The following is a 26,485-nucleotide window of genomic DNA, read 5'->3' as shown; positions in this document are numbered from 1 at the left end:
TATCACTGGAGTGTGGCAATTACTGGCTCAGAGAAAACCCACACGAAAATGACTGCATTTTTGAAGGGCTGTAAATGCTCCAAATAAGATTCTCAAAGGAAAAACTGAATGTCTGCTCACCTTGAAAGTCCCGGAAGGTCACACACAGCCACATACCTGCATCCAGACAGCACCTCCTGGAGAAGAGCTAGCCACAGTGTCCTAACAGGGAAAGAGCCAGAAAAACAACTCCCCTACCGCCACACACACACACACACCCATGTGTGACTGCCTCACAATCAAGGCAATGTTGCTGTCTGAGCCATGCTTAAAAACACAGAAAACAGCTCTGGTCGCTTCAGGAAACAAAGGAGAAAACAGTGGCAAATGGAGGCATGACTTTCTCCGGGGAACCTCAAACCAGCGCGCAACTACAGGACCACGTTCCGTCGTGCTGACTGGTACCACGAAGCGGCTCCATCTACACTATGGATGAAGTTACACATCTCTCAGTGCTACCAATGTAACACCACGTTCTAATCACAGCCTCGAGATAATAATCACATAATTTCCACTTTGGGCATCAAGGCTATTATTAAATGCCTAGACTCAAATGGGAAGTCTCCCTTATAACTAAATTTCCCATGTTTTTTAAAACGTGGGTTTATTTGCTCTCCGCCGAATGCCAAACTGGAGCCTCAAGTCTTCCTTCCACCCGTGTTTTTCAAGAAGGCTTCCAAAATTCAAGCGAGGGGTAAGTCATAAGTCGAGCGAGGGCTCCAACAGCACGAGGCGAGAGAACTAAATATAACAGACAGGAGAAGGGAACACTGTGTCCTGTGAAGAGGAAAACAATTCAAAGGGATTTCCAGTTTAGTTTGGCTACAGAAACCATGGTTTGAGAAAAGGCCACCAATTCAAAAGTACTCCTGAGACGGCCAAATAACCCCAGGGATAAAGAAGCTGTTAAGTGTCATTTGCAGTGGAGAATTGGGGTATTTGGTTAACCAAATAGTATGGGAACTACACATTTCCTAAAAGGGGAAAAAAGTATATCCTTGACTTGGAATTGAAAATTACAGTTCCACGGAGAACTGACTACGAAGTCTAGCCCAACCCATCGCAACAGCTGTTACCGCGGCTTCACGGACATGGAAGCCGTTCAGAAAACTGTCCTGAACGGGAGCCACTGAGGCTGGTCTCATCCGGCTCTAAGCTTCACCCAGGGTCCCCAGGTTGGGATTGCTGTCAATTACCCGCCCAGCTGTCAGCAGCCATTGTGCTGATCTTTATAGCCTGACTTTTGCAATGCTGACTGCAAAGAGCAATTCGACACGTTTCAGAAAATAAAAACACCTCGATGGTTCCATAATGACTCCCTTTTCAGACCAGGTGTGACATCCCTGTAATTAGTCAGCAAGACACCTTGAGCTTTGTTAGACCTTAAAAACAAATCCATTTATCTGCCATGGAGGAGCTATTCATACCACATGGAAAATTAAGCAAGGAGGGGAGGGCAGAGGGGGGAGAAGCTCTCCACTTAAAGGCAATTTGGCTAATAGATCACATATGTTCAGCTTTGTCTTTCTCTTGCCTATTTCTGGTTTTAAATTTTATTACCCTGGGGCATTTGCACCAAACAGAACCTTCTTCTGTTGCTTAGGAATTAATCCACCCCTGCTGTTTAGTCCTCATTTGAGTCATAATCCTCTGTTTGTGACATCACAATTAGCCACTTGTGGTGATGATTATAATGTCATGAACAAAGGATTATGACTTGGGAGTTGGAAACGAAACAGCAGGGGCACTACACTGACTGCTGGGCAAAGCAGTTCTTCTTTGCAAATAACCATACCCAGGAATCAAGATTTGGAGGGTGGGAGAGGATGGCTGGACGAAACTGGGAAGAAACCCATCACTTGACAGGAAGCTCTAAGACAACTAAACCAGTCAGTAGTTTCGCCTGATGACAAATACGGAACATTCACCTGCTACCTGTTTCCTCACCAGCCATTGTTAAAAAAAAAAAAAAAGAAGAAGAAGAAGAAAAGGGGGAAGGGGAGGGGAGGGGAGGGAGGGGAGGGGAGGGAGGGGAGGGGAGGGGAGGGAGAAAGAAAGAAAGAAAGAAAGAAAGAAAGAAAGAAAGAAAGAAAGAAAGAAAGAAAGAAAGAAAGAAAGAAAGAAAGAAAACTGAGATGAAATGATACAATTCCTGTATTTTCTTCACCCATACCCATCCTTGTCGACATTTAGCCACATCTGCTTTCTAATTCTCTCACAGAATTTTTTCCTCAACTATTTGTGAGCAAGTTGCAAGCATCATGCCCCTTCCACCCCAAATTCTTCAGCAAATTTCTTTTTTTTTTTTAAGATTTTATTTTTAAATCATCTCTATACCCAACGTGGGGCTCAAACTCACAACCCCAAGATCAAGAGTTTCATGCTCCACCTACCGAGCCAGCCAGGCACCCCTCTTCAGCAAATTTCTTAAGAACAAGGATATTCTCTTTCAAAACTATAGTACAGCAATCAAATTCAGAAAAGTTAGTATTGCTGTAATATGATCTAATTTACAGTCCACATTTGACTTTCACCAATTATGCCACTAATTTCTTTTATGTCATTTGCTTTCATTTTTAGTTCACTTTTTAATAATCAAGAAAATGAAGCCATAGTTTTTCAACTCTTCTCAATAGTTAACAAGATTAGTAACCCTAAATTCAGGATTTTTTAAATATTTATGTATCATGACCTCAGCCAAAATCGGACGCTCAACCGACTGAGCCACCCAAGTGCCCCCAAAATTCAGGATTTTAAAGAACTGAAATCTGGAGTAAGAAAAATCATAACAGCTATCATTTATTTGGTACTTATTATGTTTTCCTATCAAGCATTTTAAATGAATTGTCTCAATTAAACCTCATAAAAACTCCATGGAGCATGAGTCCTTATGATCCACACTTTAATTTTTTTTAAGTAGGTTTCATGCCCAGCACAAAGCCCAACACGGAGCCTGAACTCATGACCCTGAGATCAAGACTAGAGCTGAGATCAAGACTCAGGACACCCAATCAACTGAGCCACCCAGGCGACCCTATAATCCACACTTTGAAAAAAGAGGAATGAAAAGGCATCTCCCGGGAATGAAGCATATATTGAAAAATATGTCAAGGAGAAACAAACCACCCAGACTTCTCCCTACGACAATGCTTCTCTAAAGAGCTGAATTCAAGCTGGTCCCAGCAAGCAGTCTGACATGAATAGATTACTGAGATCCAGTCAACCCTCAGGACAAACTAAGTGTAGATCAATACTCCACTGTAAATGAAGACTGTAATTAAGCATGCAGATTGCAGGGTCACGGCTGATTATAATGTTGCAGCATCTGATCATTATAGAATATTCCAATACATGTCTTGCCCCCTGAGCAAGTTTTATGGTTGGTTGTGCCGTGGGCAGCTTCTGTGGCATTATTAACTGCCTATTTAATAGATCCAGGAATGCCATTTTTTCTAAACACAGAGTGAAGGTTTTAAACGCCAGCAAAGAAGCTTTTCACAAGCTAAAAGCTTTTAGGATGGGATGGACCTTAAATTGCCTACTTCACAAAGACAGAAATGGCTCCAGGGAAGCTTGGACATTATTACATTTTTTAGGAGAACATAAAGATATAAGATTAACTCAACCCGACTCAAACCCAAAGCTGTTCGTCTAAACTGGCTGTGGAAAAGAACAAAAAATCATGACCTAAAAGCCATGACTGCATTTGAAAATAATGATCTCTACACCACCCTTGTTTCCCATTAAATACATCCCATGCTGCACTTGACATGTGCCACGTACAGATTTCCATCACCCGGCCAGTTATGCTGAAGACGGCAAACACAAGCCAGTTGACAATAATTATTCTCTTGCACCCTGCATCCCTAGTCATCCCACCCAGCACCCTTCACAGGAAATTTATGACTGGATGTAGGAAAAGTTTGCTCACCCATATATCCCATTCGAGGGGGCTGGTATCTCTCCATGTCTACCCTTTGTCCCCCTTTATTGCCTATTTGGGTTTTGGTTTTGTATTTTGAAAGAAAGAACTTCAAAAGCGACCAATGGATCACCCACCTATTTTGCCTGCCCCACGGTGTGTATTATTAGGCTGAATAATTGCCAACTTTTCAAAATTGGGACATTCCCCTAACAGTCCAGAGTTCCTGCTTCTCATAAGGTGCAACTGGGACAAGAGAGTTCACGTCCAACCCAAGGCACAGCCGGTGGATCGGAGCACCAGACACCTCCTGAGATGAGAGCCCATCGCTCACCTCACCCCTCGCCGCCACCACCCGTCACTCATCCCACTCATTCCTAAGGTGACCTCTTAATTAACGGTCTAAAATGGGACGCTTTTGAGAGTGAAGGGGGGGCACTGCTCATAATCGCACTAAGACAAGCTGGTATTAATGGGACATTAAAGACACCCTAGGTCAGGTTACCAATTTGGGCTCCAGCTTCAAATCTCTGCAGCACGTAGGTCTTTGTTCTTTTCTAACTCAAATGCTTTGGTTTGCTGTGTTCATCAGTTTTGCTTTGGGAGTGAGAGGCTGGAAAATTTTAATGTCTAATTAGTAAATTGCTTAAGGGGACAACTGAAATTGAGAAAGAGAAAATGTACCAGGAGCGGGGCAGTTGAGGAAAAGTGGGACAAGTTGAAGGGGGCAAAATGTCACGGATTTTACTTCTCCTGGGGAAAATTCCTCTCATCGAGTTCCATTAAACTGTGCGAACCTCTGATCATCAGAGGTTTTAGTAGCTGGAATCTAATGAGACCTTGAGACCATACTGTTAAGGTTCTGTGAGTGCTTACTGAAGTCACTCTGGCCTGGCAGGTGGTAGGGGTCCTAAATTTCTAGTCCCATTTAAGGAAGAAGTACAAGTTCCTCTGAAACTGAGCAACTACTCAAAAACCTAGCAGGCATTCTGTCCTCCTGATGAGCTGTCAAGATCTCCTTTTATAATGAACCCAAGCCACGGTTGGGCTGCCTGCCAAATGTGGCGGCCATTAGTTTGAAAACAGTTTGAAATGCTCAAGCTTTGGAGTCATATAATCAAAATCAATTAATGTACCATTTGGGACTCTGTATATACATTCATCCCTGAGGCAGCAAGCTTTCCAAACTATCCAATCTGACTATGGCACAGACTTTCAGTGTCTCTATCAGTCTTTCCAATCACATCGAGCTAGTGGTCTCCATGAATGGTCTCTCCTTCTCAGGGTCACATAAACTCAGCTTAGGGGCGACTGTCCCACTTAAGAAAAAAAAAAAACAAAATAAAAACACTGTTCCAGAAAAGTTTATGAGGAAGAATAATTAACTAACACAGAGATCCTTAATAAGGGTGGGCATTCAAGGGCATCCCAAAATTTAGGGGTGGGGATACAATCTAAAAGAACATATTGGGTGCTACAATAGGCATTTATTTTTGGAGAACAAAGTTTCAGTCAACGAACCCTCAGAAAGTGGATGGGTTTGGGCTGTTTTTGGTTTTGTTTTGTTTGTTTTTTGAGAGAGGAGGAGAGTGAAAAAGAGTGAGCACACAAGGGAGGGGCAGAGAGAATCTTAAGCAGGCTCCACACCCAGCACAGAGTTCAACTTGGGGCTCAATCCCATGACTCTGGGATCATGACATGAGCCCAAATCAAGAATCGGATGCTCAACCCACTGAGCCACCCAAGCGCCCCTGAAGTCATTTTTAAAAGTTATCCTGGAAGCCAGGATGGGAAATTTGGTGGCTCTCAGCCACTAAACATTTTACCAGGGAGGTGGCCATCTTGTCTGGGATGCTCCATGCTAGAGAGATCAAAGATGGGAAGATAGAGTGAAGGGGGGATAAAAGGGGAACCTGGGTGGCCCAGTCGGTTAAGTGTCCGACTTCGGTTCAGGTCATGATCTCACAGTTTGTGAGTTCGAGCCCCCCATCGAGCTCTGTGCTGACAGCTCAGAGCCTGCAACCTGCTTTGGATTGTGTCTCCCTCACTCTGTGCCCTTTGCCCACTCGCACTCTAACAAGTCTGTCGGTCTCTCTCTCTCAAAAATAAGTAAACATTAAAGGGGGGGTGCAGATAAGAGAAAATACCATCAGGTCTTACCTGATCATTTCTTTTTTTTTTTTTTAAGTTTTTTTTTTTTTTAACGTTTATTAATTTTGAGACAGAGAGAGACAGAGCGTGAATGGGGGAGGGGCAGAGAGAGAGGGAGACACAGAATCGGAAACAGGCTCCAGGCTCTGAGCCATCAGCCCAGAGCCCGACGCAGGGCTGGAACTCACGGACCGTGAGATCGTGACCTGAGCCGAAGTTGGACGCCCAACCGACTGAGCCACCCAGGCGCCCCATTACCTGATCATTTCAATACTACCTGGCTCCTCCCTGTTCTTAAACCCCCTTCTTTGTGTATTCAGACTACTTCATCTGTTAAGAGCAGACCACTAAGCAGACGATTTAAAACACATGTTCATGATTTCTTCCCTCGGCCAAACATGAATATCTATCCCATTCTTCAGTTTTTAAAATTCATCAGGCTACCCCTTCAGGTATTCTGAAAGCCTTCCTCAGCTGCTGGTTTTCAAGGGTCTTTCAAAGAGACCATCATTTTACATTCATCATCCATATTCCTTGGACATGGGGGGAGGAATTGCACCCACATCTCTGGCTTGCTCATGAGTCTGCAAAGGGAAGCTGCTGAGTGGGGCCTGCTCATCCCTGACACAGCCCCCTCCTCCTTCCCGGCTGGCCTGCACCCTTGGACTAATGATGATAAAGCATCCTAATCTACTCAACATCGAGATTCTCTGCTCAGCCTCTGCACACAGCATGTTGTGTTGCCAAACGAGATGTCTGTACCTCTGGGTATTGAATTTCCCCAAAAAGCTTTCATAAATTTTAATCCATACAGAAGAGCTGTACAAAAACTACCTTTCAAAACTCTACTAGTCCCTTCCCTGTCCCTCCCCCATGCCACAGCCCATAAATCAAAAGCACTCTTTGTAAGTGACTCATGCTCTAAGTGTCGCCCAACAAAAGAGGCTGCCAATTTTCAGAAATTGCTAACTTAAAAAATGTATGTCAAATAAACAAGCCACTTTACCACTCTGGGACCCCACACATTAGAAAACTGGTTTGGGGGTAAAACAAAAAAGCAATCAGGTTTGGGTGCACCTGGGTGGCTCAGTCAGTTGAGCATCAGACTCTTGATTTTGGCTCAGGTCATGATCCCAAGGGTCGTGGGATCAAGCCCCGCATTGGGCTCCACATTGAGCATAGAACCTGCTTGAGATTCATTTTGTCTCTCTCTCCCTTTCTGCACCTCTCCCTCACTCCCTCTAAAATAAAAAATTAAACAAACAAACAAACAAAAAAGAAACGTGGTTTATTCCAAATCAAATTAAGAGGGCTGAAAATGGAAAGTCGGTAAAATTCAGCTACTGAGGCATGGATAGAAAAGAAACATTTAGGGGCGCCTGGGTGGCGCAGTCGGTTAAGCGTCCGACTTCAGCCAGGTCACGATCTCGCAGTCCGTGAGTTCGAGCCCCGCGTCAGGCTCTGGGCTGATGGCTCAGAGCCTGGAGCCTGTTTCCGATTCAGTGTCTCCCTCTCTCTCTGCCCCTCCCCCATTCATGCTCTGTCTCTCTCCCAAAAATAAAATAAAATAAAAAATAAAAAAAAATAATAAAAATATAAAAAAGAAAAGAAACATTTAGACATATAACCAATGAGCTGATTTGAATCCCAGGCCTATACCTAAGACTGTCCATCGGCATGCATTATAATTAATAAGTAAATACACCGCTATCCATTTGGATCTTGATCCTAGCTACTAAATGGAATGACTATAGTGTCCAAAAATCTCTACCTAGCAGTGGGATCTTCTCTGCGCAAGCTTATCTCCCTAGGCCTCATTTCCACACTCGTAAAATGGGAAGAATAAAAGAAACTGCTCCTATACTGAACGCTGCTATAAAGATTCAGCTGAATAAAGAAGGTACTGGCTATAACACAGAACCTGCCCTATACTTAAGGTCACATAAGAGAAAGTGATTGATATTAAATTAACCCGAAATTAACTTACCCAAATTCACTTGTGGCTCACAGAACAGAGAATTCTCCTCACTCAGGATTCCCAATCTAACTAACTATAGAATGAGATAGGAAAATAATTGGCCCACAATCACACAGTTACCCAGTCTCTATTCTTTTTGGCTCCACTGCCCCCCAGCCAGGGGAAAGTCTAGAATAGCCCTCAGCTGAAAAATGGGAATTAGTAGCCTGTGATGAGTAAACAGCACAAAGATGACAGACCACACCAAACTATGCAATCCCCCTGTACCCAAAAATGTCTCCAGAAACCCCAAGGGAAACTGCATCATGTGTTAAAATATTTCAAGACACTGAGATATCTGACAATAAAAATTATTTGGGGGAGTAAAGTGTGTGTGTGTGTGTGTGTGTGTGTGTGTGTGTGTGTGTGTGTGTGTATGCATGTCTGTGTGTGCAAAGCTGTAAAATTCATCTGATTACAACTAAGCGTTCAAAGAATGTACCGATTTCACAAACTTTAGTAATTGCTAAATAACAGTTTCTGGTTCTCCTCTCTTCAGTAAGTCAAGACTCCTTATTGAATAATGAAACAAAAACAAAATTTAACCAACAAATTCTCAAGAAAATGTCAAAAAGGGGCATCTGGATGGCTTATCATTTGGGCATCCGACTTCGGCTCAGGTCATGATCTCACTGTTTGTGGGTTTGAGCCCCATGTTGAGCTCTGTGCTGACAGCTTGGAGCCTGGAACCTGCTTCAGATTCTGTGTCTCCCTCTTTCTCTGCCCCTTCCCTGCTCGTGCTGTCTCTCCCTCAAAAAGAAATAAGCATAAAAAGAAAGAAAGAAAGAAAGAAAGAAAGAAAGAAAGAAAGAAAGAAAGAAAGAAAGGAAGAAAGAAAAAGAAAATGATCAAAAAAGTTTGCATCCATTTGCAAGAATAGTCTAAAAAATAGAGATATAACAAAAGAATAATGGGTTTCCATTATGACTGTGTTACCAGTCATGGTCCATGCTGCAAGGGCATGACACATGGCTCCTAAGAATAATGAGAGCAATGTTCATCTGTAGACCTGGGAAGATGTTGAGGACTGATTGACACATACATATATAAATTCTTTATGAAGGGCAATACAAAATTTATGCAAAAGCAAGAGTACAGTGAACCCTTATGTACCCATTACCCGGCTGCAAAAAGCATCCAGAATTGACGGTGAAATCTTGTTTCAGTGGAAACACTAGCCACACCCTCACCTCTCCCCTGGACTATTTGGAAGTCAACACTGGACACCACATCGAGCATGATATTCTATCAAACTGAAAAAAAAAAAAAAAAAAAGACAACAGAAGACCGCCTACCAAACATACACTTATTTTAAAAAAAAGAAGAAAAGTATATACATACTAGGAAAAAAATCCCTATATTTAAATGGCAACAGGAATATATATTTGGGTGATAAGATTACATAGCTAAGTTTCCGGCTAACGTGTTTTTAATCGACTACTTCTACAATGAACCAGCCATCTATTACTCACATTATAAGACAACTTAAACTCATTCTCACCTTGTCCTTACAGTTTAGTACTAAAAATAAAACAATTTCCACAGTCCTATCCACATTTACTCCACTAATAGCCACCCACATTTACTAGCAAATCTTTTTTTTTTTTCTTCCAGTTTTCTGTATTTTCCTAAACTTTACCAATCTAGTCTAGGCTCCTCCTTCCCCAAACATGATCCAAGCCAGCAACGCAAAGTTAACATAAAAGAGAAGAAATCATACACACATGCGTGTACCCATGCACACGCACAAGTCTGTATCAAGAACAGTGCTTGCTGTGTATCATGTGCCAGTTTTTACGAAAAAGGAAATCATTATTCCAAAAATGTTAAGAGTTGATGCAAATTTATAGGGCAACAGTGCTGAGTGACAGACATCTGTGGTAGGGTAATGCTAGGCTGTTTCTTGCTTTGTTGATTCAACAATCAGCACTGAATGTCTTCTGTTCTAATTTATTTTAACTTCTGCTTAATTAAATGCATAAAAGAACTAATGTGTTGGATTTGGGGATTTAAAATGACTTTCACCCAGCTGTTTTTAAATGCACTAGGAAATTTCTTGAATATGATTGTTCTTTTAGAGGCAAAAAAGCAGACTGTAACCATGACATTCACACAGAGGGGAATTATCACCTAGTGACACTGGCTGACAACTTCTAAACAGTAATTCCCATTCAGGGTTTGAAAGACATTCCAGGACTTCTCCAGCTACCTCATGAGGGGATACGAAAGGTGCAAAAAGGAAAGGTCAGGATAAAATTATTTTAAATTCATTTGTAACAAATTCAACAAGCAAGAGCTCAGTTGGCTAAACAAACAGAATCCAGCAGCACATCAGTCTAACTTTGTGGGGGAATTAAAGGATCTTCTACTACTGCACCTTAATTTAAAAAAAAAAAAAAAACGCAGTATGGGATTCCAATATGGCTTGAAATACATTAGGTAATAGTAAAATCCAAAAATGAGAGAGGGAGGAAATGGAGCTCAGTATCCAGGTCTTTCCATGCAAGTCAACATTTGCATGTCTATCTCAAGAGATGCACAATGGGTTGATTTTGGTCATGCGCAAACTCGTGTTTGTTTTTCCTGCTACTACTACTTAACCTAAGGAATTTACACGCTACTTACTCCAACCCTCCCATCCAACCAAGTGTTGCTCAGAGTTCATATCTGAACAGAAGAACAAGGAGGCATATGTTTTATAGTCAGTCTGATGCCTAATGCTGAGTTTGAACTCAATAATAGCAATGAATTACACGAACATCTATAATATACTATCCTCACTTTGAAGACTGAAAGGTCACAATGGGAGCCCAACTTTGTAAAGTCTCAACCTGGTATTTTATCCCATGGGACCATTCAGGTTCTTGGTTATTTACCAAAAAAAAAAAAAAAAAATCTAAACCAGAGGTTTGGCAAGAACCTTAGTCAAGGTGTGAACCCACAGAAATGTCAATTACTTCCAGAAAGCACAAAACACTGGCTTTCCATGCAGGGACAACTTCTGTTTTAGTCGCAAAGGTGACATAACTTTTTAGACTCCAAAACAGGACGAACTGCAAGAAACAGTCTTCTCAGTGAGGCATTCACCTCATCACGTCAGGGAAAATCCTAAGACCCGAAACACGGTAATTAAACCACAATCCATCATGTTCTCTATTGAATCGTGTTCTCAAAGTGATGCCAACTTAAGCACTGCCTTACCTGGCCTGAGTCTTCTGGTTTTAGGAAGTTTCTACGTCACACCTCTTCCAAGTTAGGGCAAGCCTACAGAGGGCTGGGGTTTCAGTGGCCACAACACAAAAAAATGCCAAATTCCTCCATGTTGTGAAAACTTGCACCAATACTAAGGCCTCTGACGGGGACACAGAAAAAAAAAACTCAATGGGGCTGAAAGAGATTTTAAACAGTCTGCCTCCCACAGCTAGTCCCCTTCTGGAAGGTTTATATTTTGTGTCAGAGAGGTTAATGAGTTTAGTGGCTCTCCACTTGGTCTAGCTTTGGAGTTTCGCCATATGTGAAGCAGAGATAAGCAAGTAAAAGATGTGGGGCTGATCAATATGGCGGCAGATAATGCCATTTTGAACACCGATTACAAGTCCACGGTACTTTGTAACATAATTTAAACAAATATAACAAAATGGACTCCAACCAGGCAAGGTGCTCTTAAAAATAACTTAGGCGTGTCTGAAAGCCACAGTGACATTTTGAGATCCCTGGGAACTAGTTAATTCTCCTTGCTGGCCTCAAAGAGGTTAACAAATTAAAAAAAAAAAAAAAAAAAAACAACTTCATTTCAGGATAAGTCAATCCTCTCCAGGGTCTCTCCCAAGTTTCTTAACATTAGCCACTAACCTACATACTGAGTGTCCCCGTGCAACGCAATCCATTCAGCTATAACTGAAGAAAAGCTAACACTTAAAGAGTTTACTGCATACCAAGCCCAGGGCTAAGTTTTTCAATACATTCCCAAGACCCTATGTACAATCAGGTATTTATCCCCATCAAAGAAATGTGGAGACTGCTTTGGTCTGAATGTTTGTGTCCACCCAAAATTCTTATGTTGAAATTCTACCCCCCAAGGTGAGATAATGTATTAAGAGGTGGGGCTGCAGGGAGGTGATTCGGTCAAAAAGGCAGAGCCCTCATGACCCAGATTAGTGCCTTTAAAAAAAGAGAAGGGGGGCTGGGGGCGGCGCCTGGGTGGCTCAATTGATTAAGCATCCAGCTGTTGATTTTGGCTCAGGTCATGATCTTAGGGTTCATGAGATCGAGCCCCACATCAGGCCCCATGCTGACAGCACAGAGCCTGTTTGGGATTCTGTCTCTCCCTCTCTCTCTGCTCCTCACCTGCTCGCTCTCCTCTCTCTCTCTCTCTCTCTCTCTCTCTCTCTCTCTCTCTCTCTGAAAACAAACATTTAAAAAAATAAACAAAAATAAAAAATAAAAAAGAGACCCTGGCACCCGGGTTCATCCCTTCCATCATGTGAGAACTCCATAAAGCACTATGAACCAGAAAATGGTCCTCAGCAGCCAGTGCAGGGCATCTAGGAGCACTGCTTGCACTCCCTGGCTTCCAGAACTGACAGAAAATAATCTGTTTGTAAGCCATCCAGTTTATGGTATTTGTTAGGGCAACCTAAAGGGACTAAAACAGAGACTACTACTCAACAAGGCTGAATAAAGTTGTCCAAGGTCAAACAGCCAGTGAGCCAGGATTTGGACAGAAATCTAGGTCAGCTGGGCTCCAGAAGTGAGACCTGTGACCTCCCTATCAAGCTTCCTCTTCCCCAAAAGGAGCAGCCCCATCTCACCACTTTCGGTGAAGTCTACCTTCATTCACTGAGAGCTCTCTCCCAGTCCTACCTGCTACCTCTTCACATCACCCCAACAGCCGTCTGGATGCCAGGGTGGGCCACATGCCAGTCTGTGTCCAGCACAGACGACTGCTCTGACAATGGAGGACATAGACCTCAAAAAAGACTATGTGTCCTGCGGAATGGGAAGATAACCTGCACAGTGTGGTTCCAATCAGGAAACCCCTTGCTTCCAAGGAGAAGAAAAGGGCAAGACATTCAATCATTCAACAGTATACTGTAGGTCCCAGTGTAAACTAGTAAAATAGGCTAACTGAAATAGACACCAAACTGTAATTAACTGTGGCACTGAGTCTGTGAAGGCCTGAAGGAAGGAAGGACAGGCGTAGGCGCCCCTACAGACACTGTAAGCCACGGGCACGCCGTGGACCGTGACTGCAGTCATCACTGTGAGTGTGCTCAATACTCCTTCTGGGCCCTTCACATGGAGAACAGCATGCCTACATGCCACTCCAGAATTGGGCCTTCTGACCCAATGCTGGGTCTCGGTGAGCGATTCTACCCCACAGAAACCATCCATCAATCCCAATGGAAATGAAGCGCTGAAAAATCTATGAAACAAACACTTCTGCTGCTGCTTTCTGTTTTGATTACACAAGCTCAGTCCCTTGTTTACCTAAAAGTCAAAATTTTAAATAACCAATCCCAGAGAGCGGCCGGCCACCTTCACTCATGAGTACCTAAAATGATGTGTCAATAATAAAGATGCGATGGGTAATACTAGTTTTACCAGGGGACAAAACCATAATTATAACGCATCTCTATATTAACTAAGGTTCAGCATAATCAGTGAGCCTAAAAAAACTAGGCCACCATTGACTTAATATACACTGAGTATTCTGCGAATTAGGTGTGCCCAAAAAGCTTTATGTTGCAGTTCACGGTAATTTTAGATAAAGAGGAGCCTGGGTGGTGGAGTGAATCCTCCTAGTAAATGACAGCCTAGTGTAGCATACTTAGAGTCTAAAATAATATCATCGCTTGAAAATGTTAGAAAATCACACTTGTTGTGACTTTACTCCAAGATCTCATAAAACTTCAGGAAGTGTCTACAACGTTCAGCAGAGGGTAATACTAGCAAAGTAACCTTTAAAAGAAAATGGTAAAACCATAAAACCAATTAAAGCCGTAGACAACCCCTCTAATGCTTTTTTAAAATGTGTGTAATTTCTGATTCTACAAAGGAAACCCCTTTCTTGTTTTCTCCCCCTCCCCCCACCCCACCTTGGGCCACTGTGTTATAAGAAGCCACACCACACGTTGCTATTTGCCTTCTACAAAACTGGGTCCTTCTGTTTCTATCCTGAAGCTATTACAGAAAAGTAGGAAGAAGAATGGAACCTTCCGAGCTTCAGGTGCTTCAGAGCACCATTTCCAAATTTTGCAAGGAGTTAAAGCCCACTTTGGAGAGTAATACCGCCCACGGTCATTTTCTACCTCTGCAGCATCTGAACTGTACGTTCACGGACAAGTGTCCCTCGATCTACTTTGCTACGCTCTCTCCAATTTTTCATGTGTTTACCTGTCCCTCTCCCGGCTCCCAGAATTGCTAGAATGCCCCAAGGAAGAGGGGTGTCCTAGAAATGTCTTAACATCCACCATAACACTGAGAACGACACCAAATACTTGGGCCCTCAACGTATGAGATAAATGTTAACTAAATCATACTCGCAAGTTTACAGAATTATGATGATTTTTATTTACCCACAAAAGCTTCTTGGACTACACATGTGGATGAAGACGGTCTTGTGCCAGGGTGGGCGTTAAATATCTTAGGCACGGATGGCCAATGTGTTTGTCGCGACCACTCAACTCTGCCATTTTAGGAAGGAAAACAGCCACAGACAGTAAGTCAACAGGCATGGCTGTATTCCAGTAAAACTGCATTTATAAAAATACACAGTGGCCCAGATGTTTGTTCGTTGGGACTAAGATTTGCCAAGCCTGGGTCTTGTGGAACAAGTCTTGGAATCAGCAGAAATGAGGTTAAAAAAGGAGTAGCCAAAGTGCCACTTATTACCTGGATAATTCTGTGCAAGTGACTTAACTTTGCTTCGGTTTCCTTGATGATAAAATGCAAGATTGTGGCAGGCATGACAGAACCTACCTCATAGGATTGTTCTGAGAAGCAAGTAAATTAACAGAGGGAAAGTGCTTAGAACAGTAGCTGGCACATATTAAGTACCGTAAGTTGGCTACGAGCATTATGTTTAATATGACTGATCTCATCCAACAACCAGCATCAAATATTTATATTTTGGGGGCGCCTGGGTGGCTCAGTCGGCTGAGCGTCTGACTTCGGCTCAGGTCATGATCTCACAGTTCATGAGTTCAAGCCCCGCATCGGGCTCTGTGCTGGCAGCTCAGAGCCTGGAGCCTGCTTCGGATTCTGTGTCTCCCTCTCTCTCTCTGCTCCTCCCCTGCTCACACTCTGTCTCTCTCTCTGTCAAAAATAAATAAAGATTAAAAAAATTTAAAAAAAACAAATATTTACATTTTTATTTCTAGTACGCTTATGTCAAAGATATCAGACTTTACAGTGAAAGTTAGAAAGAGATTTTCTGCCCATCCCTATGTTAATGCTTATGCATGTTCGAAACAGAAATTTGTAGAGATTAATAGAGGTTTAAAGGGTTAAGTCAAATACATCACCTGTGCAATCCAAATTCAGCTTGCTGGGGACACATAGAAACTTTGGAGCTCACTGGTGATTCTCGTAGGATTCGAGGTCTTCTACTATTATTGGTAGTCACAGGAGACCATTCTGCTATTGTTCCCAAGCCCATCCTAAAGCGATTAACATTGGTTTAAGCCGAAAAGAAGGAACAGACAGCTGGGCTTCAATGTAAGAAGTACCTTTTAGAGCACTGATTCAATGAGTTAAAAGGGGGAGAGAAAGACACTATCATAATACAATTTTTTATTAAGTATAAGATAATATTACATTGGGGTGCCTGGGTGGCTGAGTCGGTTAAGTGTCCAACTTTGGCTCAGGCATGATGATCTCACGGTTCATGAGTTTGAGTCCCACATCGGGCTCTGTGCTGACAGCTCAGAGCCTGGAGCCTATTTCAGATTCTGTGTCTCCGTCTCTCTCTGCTCCTCCCCCACTCGCACTCTGCCTCTCTCTCTCTCTCAAAAATAAATAAACATTTAAAAAAAAATTTTTTTAAGAGATAACATTACATTGAAGTCATTCCTTCATTCCATTTTTGGTCTAAGGAAAAATCTAACATTAGGCTTTGTTATGTACCTTTCTATCAGTGGTCTAAGGCAAATGTGTCTGGAGGCATCCTTGGTGTCACAGGTACGGAGGTGGGGCGAGACGCTAGGGGCACCTACTTGGCAGAGGTCAGGGATGCTAACTATCCTACAGTGCACAGAGAGAGCCCTGCAACAAAGAAATATGCAGTCCAAAATAGCAGTGGTGGTGAGGTTGTGCTGACTGCCTTAAACGTAGGAAAAGACAGTAGATAGAACATCAGCAGCCAGGTACCCTGGGCATATCATTTAATTTCAGCTCTCCAATAACTCTGCAAAGCTGGTTTTCCTTTCTGTCCACTGGCTCACACAAAAAAAAGACGGCACAGAGGCTCAGATGCCTGCTCCAGGCCCCGCGGCCTCTAAGTATCAGCAGAGAACTGAACATAAGCTTGTCAGGTTTACCACCTGCCCTTCCCAGGAGTGGAAATTATTTGGCAAATGAAGACTGGTGGGTTTAACTTAAAGGAAATAAGATATCCAAAGTCCTGAACTGCTATCAAAAGCGAGTCCCTGTCTCTGTCAGGCCCAGAAGTAATTCAGACGGATGGCAGGAGAGGAGAAATCTCATCACCTTCCCACTGGTAAGGAGACTTCCGCAGAGCTGCAGCAGCGCCCTTGATCTTGACCAGCCAGCGTAAGAGGAACAGGGGTTTTATTGAGCACCTGGGAGTTTATTACACTCTGCAGCTCGTTCTCCTTTATAGGATTTTCTGCCCAAACTCAATAGCCACCAGCATTCTGGAGAGGTTAACATCATTCTTTATTTACCAAGTAAGATACACGGCCACCTGTCTCTGGTTCCCAGCATAATTAGCCGTTGCGTTTGGCAAAAGTACATTAAGTCTCTAAGAGCCAGACTTCTAGTCCTTTCCAGTTTTAGGACTTATCCAATCCACATACAAAATTTCCACTGAAGCACCTTCATCTGCACATTTCAACTTTTAGAAAAATAAAACCTTTCATTTATAGACATAAATACATATATGCAAGTATGCAGGAGGCCAGACCACGTATTTTTTTGATCCCCATTTCTTACCTCTTCTAGGTCTCAAGTTCTGAATGGTGGAAAGGTAGGGGCTCACATGGTCAAGATTACTGCCCCATCGGCACCTGGGTGGCTCAGTCGGTTAAGCGTCCGACTTTGGCTCAGGTCACGATTTCGCGGTCCGTGGGTTCGAGCCCACCGTCGGGCTCTGTGCTGACAGCTCAGAGCCTGGAGCCTGTTTCAGCTTCTGTGTCTCCCTCTTTCTCTGACCCTCCCCCATTCATGCTCTCTCTGTCTCAAAACTAAATAAACATTAAAAAAAAAATTAAAAGATTACTGCACCACCTACCACACAGTATTTTGTTTCTTCAGAATTCCACCCCCAACCACAAGCGCAAAGATTCAAAACAGAACAAAAACGGACATTAAATCTGAATTTCCCCAAGAGAGTCCCCACCCAAACCAGAGTGATATTGATAATAGCACTAAGATTTATCAGAAAACTCCATTTGTCATAAGAAGAAAGAAAGAAAGAAAGAAAGAAAGAAAGAAAGAAAGAAAGAAAGGCACACAAAAAAGGGTACAGACAGAAAATTCCTACTCAATATCTTCCCAATGTGCTTCTTTTACCCAACCGCCCCCCCACCCCCGCCCCGCCAACAATCACTCCTAAGTACTATGTACAGCACAAAGGGAGACCTGTTTTTATTGAATATACAGATTTGTCCTAGGTCACTTTATTGAAACCATCTTAGTGAAAGAAATAAAGAATGTGGAGGTGTTCTTGGACAGACGACAAATGAGGAGTCATGGTCCATCAGTATCCAGAACTCTGCTCAAGGCCACACCCAGGGAGACCTAGGAATGGGGTTTCCTGCTGGGTAGCTGCAACATTATCTTCTTGGAAATGAGGGGTGTGACATCAGCTTGACTACAAACAGCATGGAGAGTGGGAACGTGGTGATATTCCACTTTACACGATCCAGATACGAAGTCATATCCAGCATTTCGCTTTCTGCATTCATCCCCAACAAACTGAAGGAACTAAGTTACACAGGCTAATTCCGTCACAACAGAAAGGACCTGACCACACATTCACATTCGTTCTCTGACCCCCACAACCAAAATTAATTCTGAGGATTTGGTAAAATACAAGCCCACCTCCCAGAGACCAGACATTTTAGGATGTTTACTATCTCCAGCTCTTACAGTAACCTTGTAAGATAGAGATGATTTATCCCCATTATAGAGAGCAGGTTACTGAGGCTCAAAAAAGATTATCATCTGCTCACAAATCACACGATGATGTTCATTCATTCACTCAACAAATATCCACGGAAAACCTTCCATGTTCTACAACATCAGGCCTTCAGAAGGGAATGACACAGATCTGGCAAAGCCAGATTTCAGAGCAAATTTAGTGGAATGCCAGTGTCCTTGCTCTTTCCAATGGTTTTGAAAACTAAGTAAGTGAGTCACAAAAGACTTGGAAATTAATCCGAAGCCAATTTCCGTATTGCACATCTACGGCACCTGCTTTGCCCTCCCTTGCTCACCCGCACTCCTCCTGCCAACTGACAGTCCTGTGAAACAAGTCTCCATCAAGAAGTCTCAGTTGGGAGGTCTTTAAAAACTGCTGTTGTGGGGCACCTGAGTGGCTCAGTCGGTTGGGCGTCCGACTTCAGCTCAGGTCATGATCTCACGGTTCGTGGGCTCGAGCCCCACATCAGCAGGCTCTGTGCTGACAGCTCAGAGCCTGGAGCCCGCTTCGGATTCTGTTTGTGTCTCTCTGCCCCTCCCCCACTCATGCTCTGTCTCTAAAAATAAAATAAACATTAAAAAAAAAAAAACTGCTATTGTAACAGATCTTCCTTATGCTTAGAAAGTACCAATTCTAACACCACCACATTACCCTTTCTGTTCCTAGAAAGACCTTTCCCAGGGTTTCCACCACTGTTAGTCCCCAAAGGGAAGGCCAAGTAGAGGAACGGGCTTAGGGCTTCAGTGATGATTAATTGCTCCTATTGTGTTAGCTATCTATTACTGTGTAAAAAATTATCCCCTAACATAGCTGCCTCTAACAACATTCATTATCTCACCATTTCTGCGGGCCAGGGATTCCAACACAGCTGGGCCAGAAATTCTGGCAACAGGATCCCTCCTAAGGCTTCAATCAAAGTATCAGGCTATAGTCGTGTGAGTATCTGACTTGGGATGTTAGATGTACTTCCAAACTCACTCACATGAAGCTCACTCAGTTCCTCACCACGTGGGCTTCTCCCAGCGGCCGCTTGAGTGTCCTTACAACATGGTGGGTGGCTTCCCCCAGAGTGAATGACCCAAGGGAGGAAGTCTCTTCAGATACCTAGTTGCTAAAGTCACTATCACTTTCCCCTTATTCTGTCCATTAGAAGTGAGTCACTGAGTCTAGCCCAGAATCAACAGAAGAATTCAGCTCCAGCTTCTGAAGAGAATATCTAAGAATTTGTGGGTATACTTAACATGACTATTACCTTATAATTCTATCCAAAACAAGAAGAAATCAGGCGTTCAGGCTTATTAACCACAAATCTAGACCTGGAAGGTAAATTTAGATTTTTTTTGTTTTTGTTTTTGTTTTTTCCCTCCAAGGTCTTGCCCACTGGGACCTTTTATTCACAAGGACCTTCCACAGTCCTCCATACTCTCAGTCAGGGACAGCCCCCTGACCTCGGTTTCCCACAGTCTGGGGAGGAGGCAGGTCAGGCTTTGGTGCCTGCTCTCTACTCTCATTTTGGGGACAATCCAAGGTAACAACTCCTCTCCTCTCGCTCCAGACAAAGGCTGTCACTCCAGGGAAGGTCCTGCATCTTCTCTACAGAGGCTCCCCCATGTCCAGTGGGTGTGGCCCCAGGAACAGGTTGACTGGACAGGTGCCATTTCCTACGACCTGCTGCCCCTCTCTTGCTGGTACATCCTCTAATCCCGGATAGCTTGTTCTAATTAGGGTAGACTCATTCCTTCCACACAGGTCAGAACCCAGACTTTCCTTCAGAGGTGGCATCCTTCTGGTGCTCAAGCTCCACAAGGAAGAGATACAAGGAGTCCACCTGAGTTTAGAACGGCTCAGCCCACTTGGTACAGACCAGGTACTTGACAGAGCTGTGTGAGCCCTGAAGGTCACTCGGGATTGGTCCTCTCGCTGACGCCTAGCCTACGGAATGTTCTCAGTGTACCCCACCCCTCAGGAAATCGGCAGGAACTGACTTCCCAAAGGAAGCAACAGACCCCATGTTGGGGCAGCATCCCAGACAGCTGAGGTGGATTTTAAAAGATTCCAGTCCCTCCACAGCAACCCCCCCCAAAAACCCCATCCCCCCACCCTCCTGCCGACAGACCAACCCCGCATGCGATCACGTGACAAGGGAGGGGCTGATACCTGGAGCACCTCGCTTTGCTTGCTCTTCCGGGGCGGTGCTCCAGGGCTCCCTTAAACGCGAATGAAATGATCTGCTCACCAGATGTAGGTGAGCTACACCAAAGTGTATATGATCATAAGGAAAGAGAACCTTACGTGATGAGGCCATTAGTCCTGGTGCTTATTAAAACTTAAATTATCGGGGCACCTGGGTGGCGCAGTCGGTTAAGCGTCCGACTTCAGCCAGGTCACGATCTCGCGGTCTGTGAGTTCGAGCCCCGCGTCAGGCTCTGGGCTGATGGCTCAGAGCCTGGAACCTGTTTCAGATTCTGTGTCTCCCTCTCTCTCTGCCCCTCCCCCATTCATGCTCTGTCTCTCTCTGTCCCAAAAATAAATAAACGTTGAAAAAAAAAAAAAACTTAAATTATCAATATTTGGAAAGAAACTGTAAGGGACTGGAGTTTTGTTTTGTTTTTTGTTTTGTTGTTTTGACAGACCGGCGTTCTTAAATCATCCTTCTCTTTTCCACAATTACATTTCAAAACTAGCTAATAGGTGCTGGGATTTTATGCGTCTAGGGCTGCAATCTTTACATAAAAATATTAATATCTATGCACAAACAAGGATTTACCCTTGACTTGCTATATGGGGGAGGGGTGGAGAAGCAAGGAAGTTTAAAAACAAAATACTTCATGCCCTGCAAAATAAAAGGGGTTGGATTTAGAAACAAAAATGAAATAAACTTCTTTTTAATTTCTTGTGTTTCTGATATTTAAAGCATGATAAAATGTCTCAGCCAAGAAACAGTCATTCACCAAAGATGCCATAATTCTAAGAAATACTCAGTCGCATAAATGCTTACATATTCTAAACTGCCTTAGGCAGCCAGATAAATAACATATACACAGGCACAAGAAAGAGCATATAGAAACTAGGGGAAGAATAAGATATTCACCCAAGTCAAGATTTGTTACTCCTCCAGCCAGAAATAACTTCTCTTTTAAAAAACAATAAAAGCAAACCTTCATAAAAATAATAAAACTTCAGACCTGAGTAGTCTCGGCAATCAGTAAGTCCAGCCATCCCCTTTTTACAATGAGGAGGAAAATATTCAAACACGTGTTTAATGAATTAAGGTTCTCTACGTCCAATAATTATTATCACCATCAACGTGTGTATACTGTGTTGTACTAAACAAGATGCTACTTAGAGGCTCCCCTGGATTGACCCATTTAATTCTCGTGTCAATACCATGAGCCAGGTATGACTATCGCCCCAATTTTAATGAAGAGGAAATGGGGCTCAGAGAAGCCAAATAACTTTCCCTCCCACTAGTTATATAAATGTTAGGCAATCCAGGTTCGGAGTACAGGCCATTCTATTCTATACTCTTCTGCATTCTATACTGCAACTTACATCCTACACACAAGGCCTGTCTTGGAGAGCGCGTGGGCAGGCTTTGGGTTAGATCTACCTCTCAGTCAAAAAAAGAAACTCAACACACACCACTTACTACCCCTGCACTGCCTTCAGAAATCACAATGAACTTCCCACCTGCACTAAAATCCCCGAAACAATCCTGTCGGGCAGGTTCACACTGATCTACTTCATGTTTCCAGAATTTCATTCTTTCTCATGCTATGCTCATGGTATCTGCCATACCCATGCTGTGCCCTCTATACACCAATTGACTCTTATTGTAAAAATCCATTCAATTCTTTCAAGTGAACTACTTATTTTTAAACGAAATTTTACATTACATATCCAGGAATGAAAAATGGTGTCATTTGCTTTAGGTAAATAGGCTACTGAAAATAAGTCGATCGCGACGCTTTCCCAGGGAGCCCTGACACAACTTCAGAATCCTTTTCAACACAGTAATCCAAGCAGTCTCAACCCATTAATCACCCACGACACTCAAAATTAAATCTGCTGGCCATATTACACTGAATCGAATCCACTTTGGGACAGAGGTAGAACTTGACACTCAAGGTTTAAAAAAAAAAGGTTTTTTTGGGGGGTAGCAGATGCTCAAAATCAGAATTCAGACTCCCATTTTTTAGCTCGCCTTCCTGCTGCATCCTACTGCCTGGAGAAACTATCTGCAAAGGCGTTTTCACTTAAAGAAGCATACATAGTACCGTGAAACCATCTTCCTCTCCAATGAAGCAGAATGCAGTCCGTCAAGAACTACCGAAAATTGAACTAGAAAATACTGAGCTGAACGGCACTGTTTGGACTTGCACAATCATAGCCTTTGTCGATGAAAGCAAACATACATTTTATATGCCTCTATGAAGCCCTGAGAACATCTAATCAAACTGACAGCTGTGGAGCTAAAAAATAAAACAACCAGCATCCTGTCTTTGATGTTCACCAGGCCATGGCTCAGAACCCTTAAAAGCAGGGATCAGACAGTCTTTAAGGCTGCAGGAGCCCCAGGGTACCACTGCCAGGCCTTGGGCACCATCAGAGAAAGGGTTGCAAGGACCAGGACGGGGGCAGGGAAAACACAGCTGAGCTCATGATCCCAAGTAGAAGGCTGTCGGCGGCAATTCGCAAAGACATCTTCCAAGGCAGGCCACGGGAACAAGTGTTTCATTCTTGGTCTGAAAACAGACTCAAAAGTTGAGTGCCAAGGGCATGATGGGCAGAATCCATGATGTCTACAACATACACTGAGCTCTTAATTGGAGATGATCTTTTCCTGGCTGGGGCAAAGAAATACAGGCCACAGAGCACAGGATAGTGACCATGAGACTCACTCTACTGAACAGACTCTAGTAAACTCACCCTTTCATTCTACAAATATTTCATCTATTAGGTTCTGGCTGCTGGAATAGAGCAATGGAAAAAAAAAAAAAAAAAGAATCAAATACCTGACTCTCAAAGTAGCATCCTAGTTGGGGAAATCCACAACAAAACAAACCTTCATCTCGGTGATAAGTGATAAAAAGAAAACAAAATTTGAAAGCACAAGTGTGATGGGGATGGGGCAGGGGACAAAGTTAGACATTTGACTCGTATTTTGGAGATGGAGGAATGAGCTCAAATTGTCATCCGACTTTGCCAAGGCCACACAGAACGGTTCCTGGCCATAGAGCCAATCCAAGCTCTTAGTCATGATGACACGCTGCCTTCCTCTAACCCTTGTCTTGAGGTCTGGAGAGCTCACCTAGTGACTCTCCTGGAACACCCCCTCAGAGGGACATCTGGATTCACAAAGTCCAGCTGCAGTGTGACCAGCCCCAAACACAGAGGCATTGGTATCCGCTTAGCCCAGGCTAAACAGTCCTATTCTGGCAGCTTTTGCAGCCCCTAACATTTAGTTAGGTCCTCTTCCCCTCCTGTCCCGGAGCCTGGAGCTCTTGCATTTGCCAAACGTCTTCCTCAAAGAGCTGTCTGCCCATGGGGTCAGTACCTAGCGTGCGTGCCCAACCACCCTCACAGCACCAACAGCTGCGAGGCCCGGCCAAGCGGACCCCAGCTGCTCGGCTGCCCACTTCTTAACAGGTGAAGCAGGAGCCCCTTCCTTCCGCGCTGAGGCTTGCTCCCCATCACCTAAGGACAGAGAGGAGTGCACAGCGCTCAAGAGCCACGTGAACAGCACTCTTTGAGAAGGAAAACCCAAATGCTCGCAGTGAATAACTGCTTTAAAGCCTCCTGTACTCATTTCATGTGTAGTCATTTGATTTCATTTTGAGCTAAGAAAGGCGGAGGGCTGAGAAACAGCACAAACAACACTAGGGCACAATGAATCCCAAGAAAACAAACCAAAGATACATATACAATGAGGTAGCTGCAAGTATGTAAGCTTCAGGAGGGCAGGGATGTTTTGTTCACTGTTCAAGGCTGGGTGCCTGAAGCATAGAGTGGGTTGTAAATAAGATCTGGGGAATAAATAAAAACATCGCTTAAAATAGCAAAAAAAAAAAAAAAAAAAAAAAGGCACAAATTAAACGCTATGAAACCAGAAACAGATCAAAAAAACACACGAAAGTGTCTTCAATATTCAAGAATTGTGAACATGACCCAACCCAGCCATCTCCTATCTTGTGAAACCATCAGCCAGCTCTTAATTACTCACATGTAAACTGGGGACTATGCAAGCGTTTCAATTCTACCTTTGCTAATCACTGAGACTCGGCCAATTCTGTTATCTGTGTCTTCAGGATGCTCAGGAAACACAAACTCAAAAGAAAGGAAAACCTTTCAGGAAACAAATGACATCAACAGTTAAAAGAGTGAAACAGCCAAACTGCGTAAGCATGTATTAGCACATATCAACCTGAATATGCCTTTAAGAAAAACTGAGTATAACTGACATTCCTTCTTAACTACGATGTTTCAATAATAATATTCATTTAATCTGTTTTGAAGCACCTGCTGCATGCTAGTCATTGCTCTAGGAACATGTAATACAGGCATACCTCAGAGATATGGTGGGTTCAGTTCCCAACCACTGCAGTAAAGCAAAAACCACAATGAAGTAAACCAAATTAATGTTTTGGTTACCCAGTGTATTAGTTATTAGTGTTTTAGTTTTACACTAATATTGTAGTGTCTTAAGTGGGCAATAACATATGTCTCAAGGAACAATGTATAAACACCTTATTTTAAAAATACTTCATGCAGGGCACCTGAGTGGCTCGGTCAGTTAAGCGTCCAACTTCAGCTCAGGTCATGATCTCAGGGTTCGTGAGTTCGAGCCCCGCGTCAGGCTCTGTGCTGACAGCTCAGAGTCTGGAGCCCGCTTCGGATTCTGTGTCTCCCTCTGTCTGCCCCTTGGCTGCTTGCACTCTGTCTCTCACACTGTCTCATAAATAAATAAACATTAAAAAAAAATTTTTTTTAAATACTTCATGATAAAAAGTGCTAACCATCATCTGAACTTTCTGCGAGTTGTAAATCTTTTTGCTGGTGGAGGGTCTTGCTTGATACTGATGCCTGCTGAGGCATCAGGTGGTGGTTGCAAAAGATTGGGGTGGCTGGGGCAGTCTCTTAAAATAAGACAACAATGACTTAATTAATGGACTCTTCCCTTCATGAACGATTTCCCTGTAGCATGTGGAGCCGTTGGGGGGCATTGTACGCACAGAACTTCTTTCAAAACTAGAGTCAATCCTGTCAAACCCTGCTGCTGCTTTATTAACTAGGTTTATGTAATATTCTAAACCCTTTGTGTCATTTCAACAATCATCACAGCATCACCGTGCACTATGTTGTTACAGAGATGGCTTCCTCCCTTAAATGTTACGAGCCAAACTCCGCTAGCTTCCAACCTGTCTCGTGCAGCTTCCCCACCTCTCTCAGCCTTCACAGAATTGAAGAGTTAGGGCCCGGCTCTGGATCAGGCTTTAGCTTGTGAAAGGAATGTTGTGGCTGGTTTGATCTTCTATCCAAACCACTAAAACCTTCTCTGTATCAGCGATACGGCTGCTCTGCCTTCTTACCTTTTGTGTGCTCCCTGGAGAAGCACCTTTAATGTCCTTCAAGAACTTTTCCTCTGCATTCACAGCTTGGCTGTTTGGTGCCAGTTTGTAACCTATCTCGGCTTTCGACAGGCCTTGCTCACGAAACGTAATCCTTTCTAGCTTTTGATTTATTTTTTTTTTTAATTTTTTTTTTCAACGTTTATTTATTTTTTGGGGGGCAGAGAGAGACAGAGCATGAACGGGGGAGGGTCAGAGAGAGAGGGAGACACAGAATCAGAAACAGGCTCCAGGCTCTGAGCCATCAGCCCAGAGCCCGACGCGGGGCTTGAACTCACGGACCGCGAGATCGTGACCTGGCTGAAGTCGGACGCTTAACCGACTGCGCCACCCAGGCGCCCCTC

General features: G+C 43.4%; 1 protein-coding gene across 6 annotated transcripts in view; it reads right to left on the bottom strand.

The window, feature by feature from the left end:
• Positions 1-26,485, bottom strand: part of PTPRG (protein tyrosine phosphatase receptor type G) — a 719,983-nt gene that overhangs the window by 601,182 nt on the left and 92,316 nt on the right. The gene's annotated exons all lie outside the window — the stretch shown is intronic.

The sequence above is a fragment of the Leopardus geoffroyi genome, chromosome A2 (genome assembly GCF_018350155.1).
Source record: "Leopardus geoffroyi isolate Oge1 chromosome A2, O.geoffroyi_Oge1_pat1.0, whole genome shotgun sequence".
Classification (NCBI taxonomy): Eukaryota; Metazoa; Chordata; class Mammalia; order Carnivora; family Felidae; genus Leopardus; species Leopardus geoffroyi.
The sequence above is the reverse complement of the archived record's forward strand: the minus strand, read 5'-3'. Positions and strand labels throughout refer to the sequence as shown.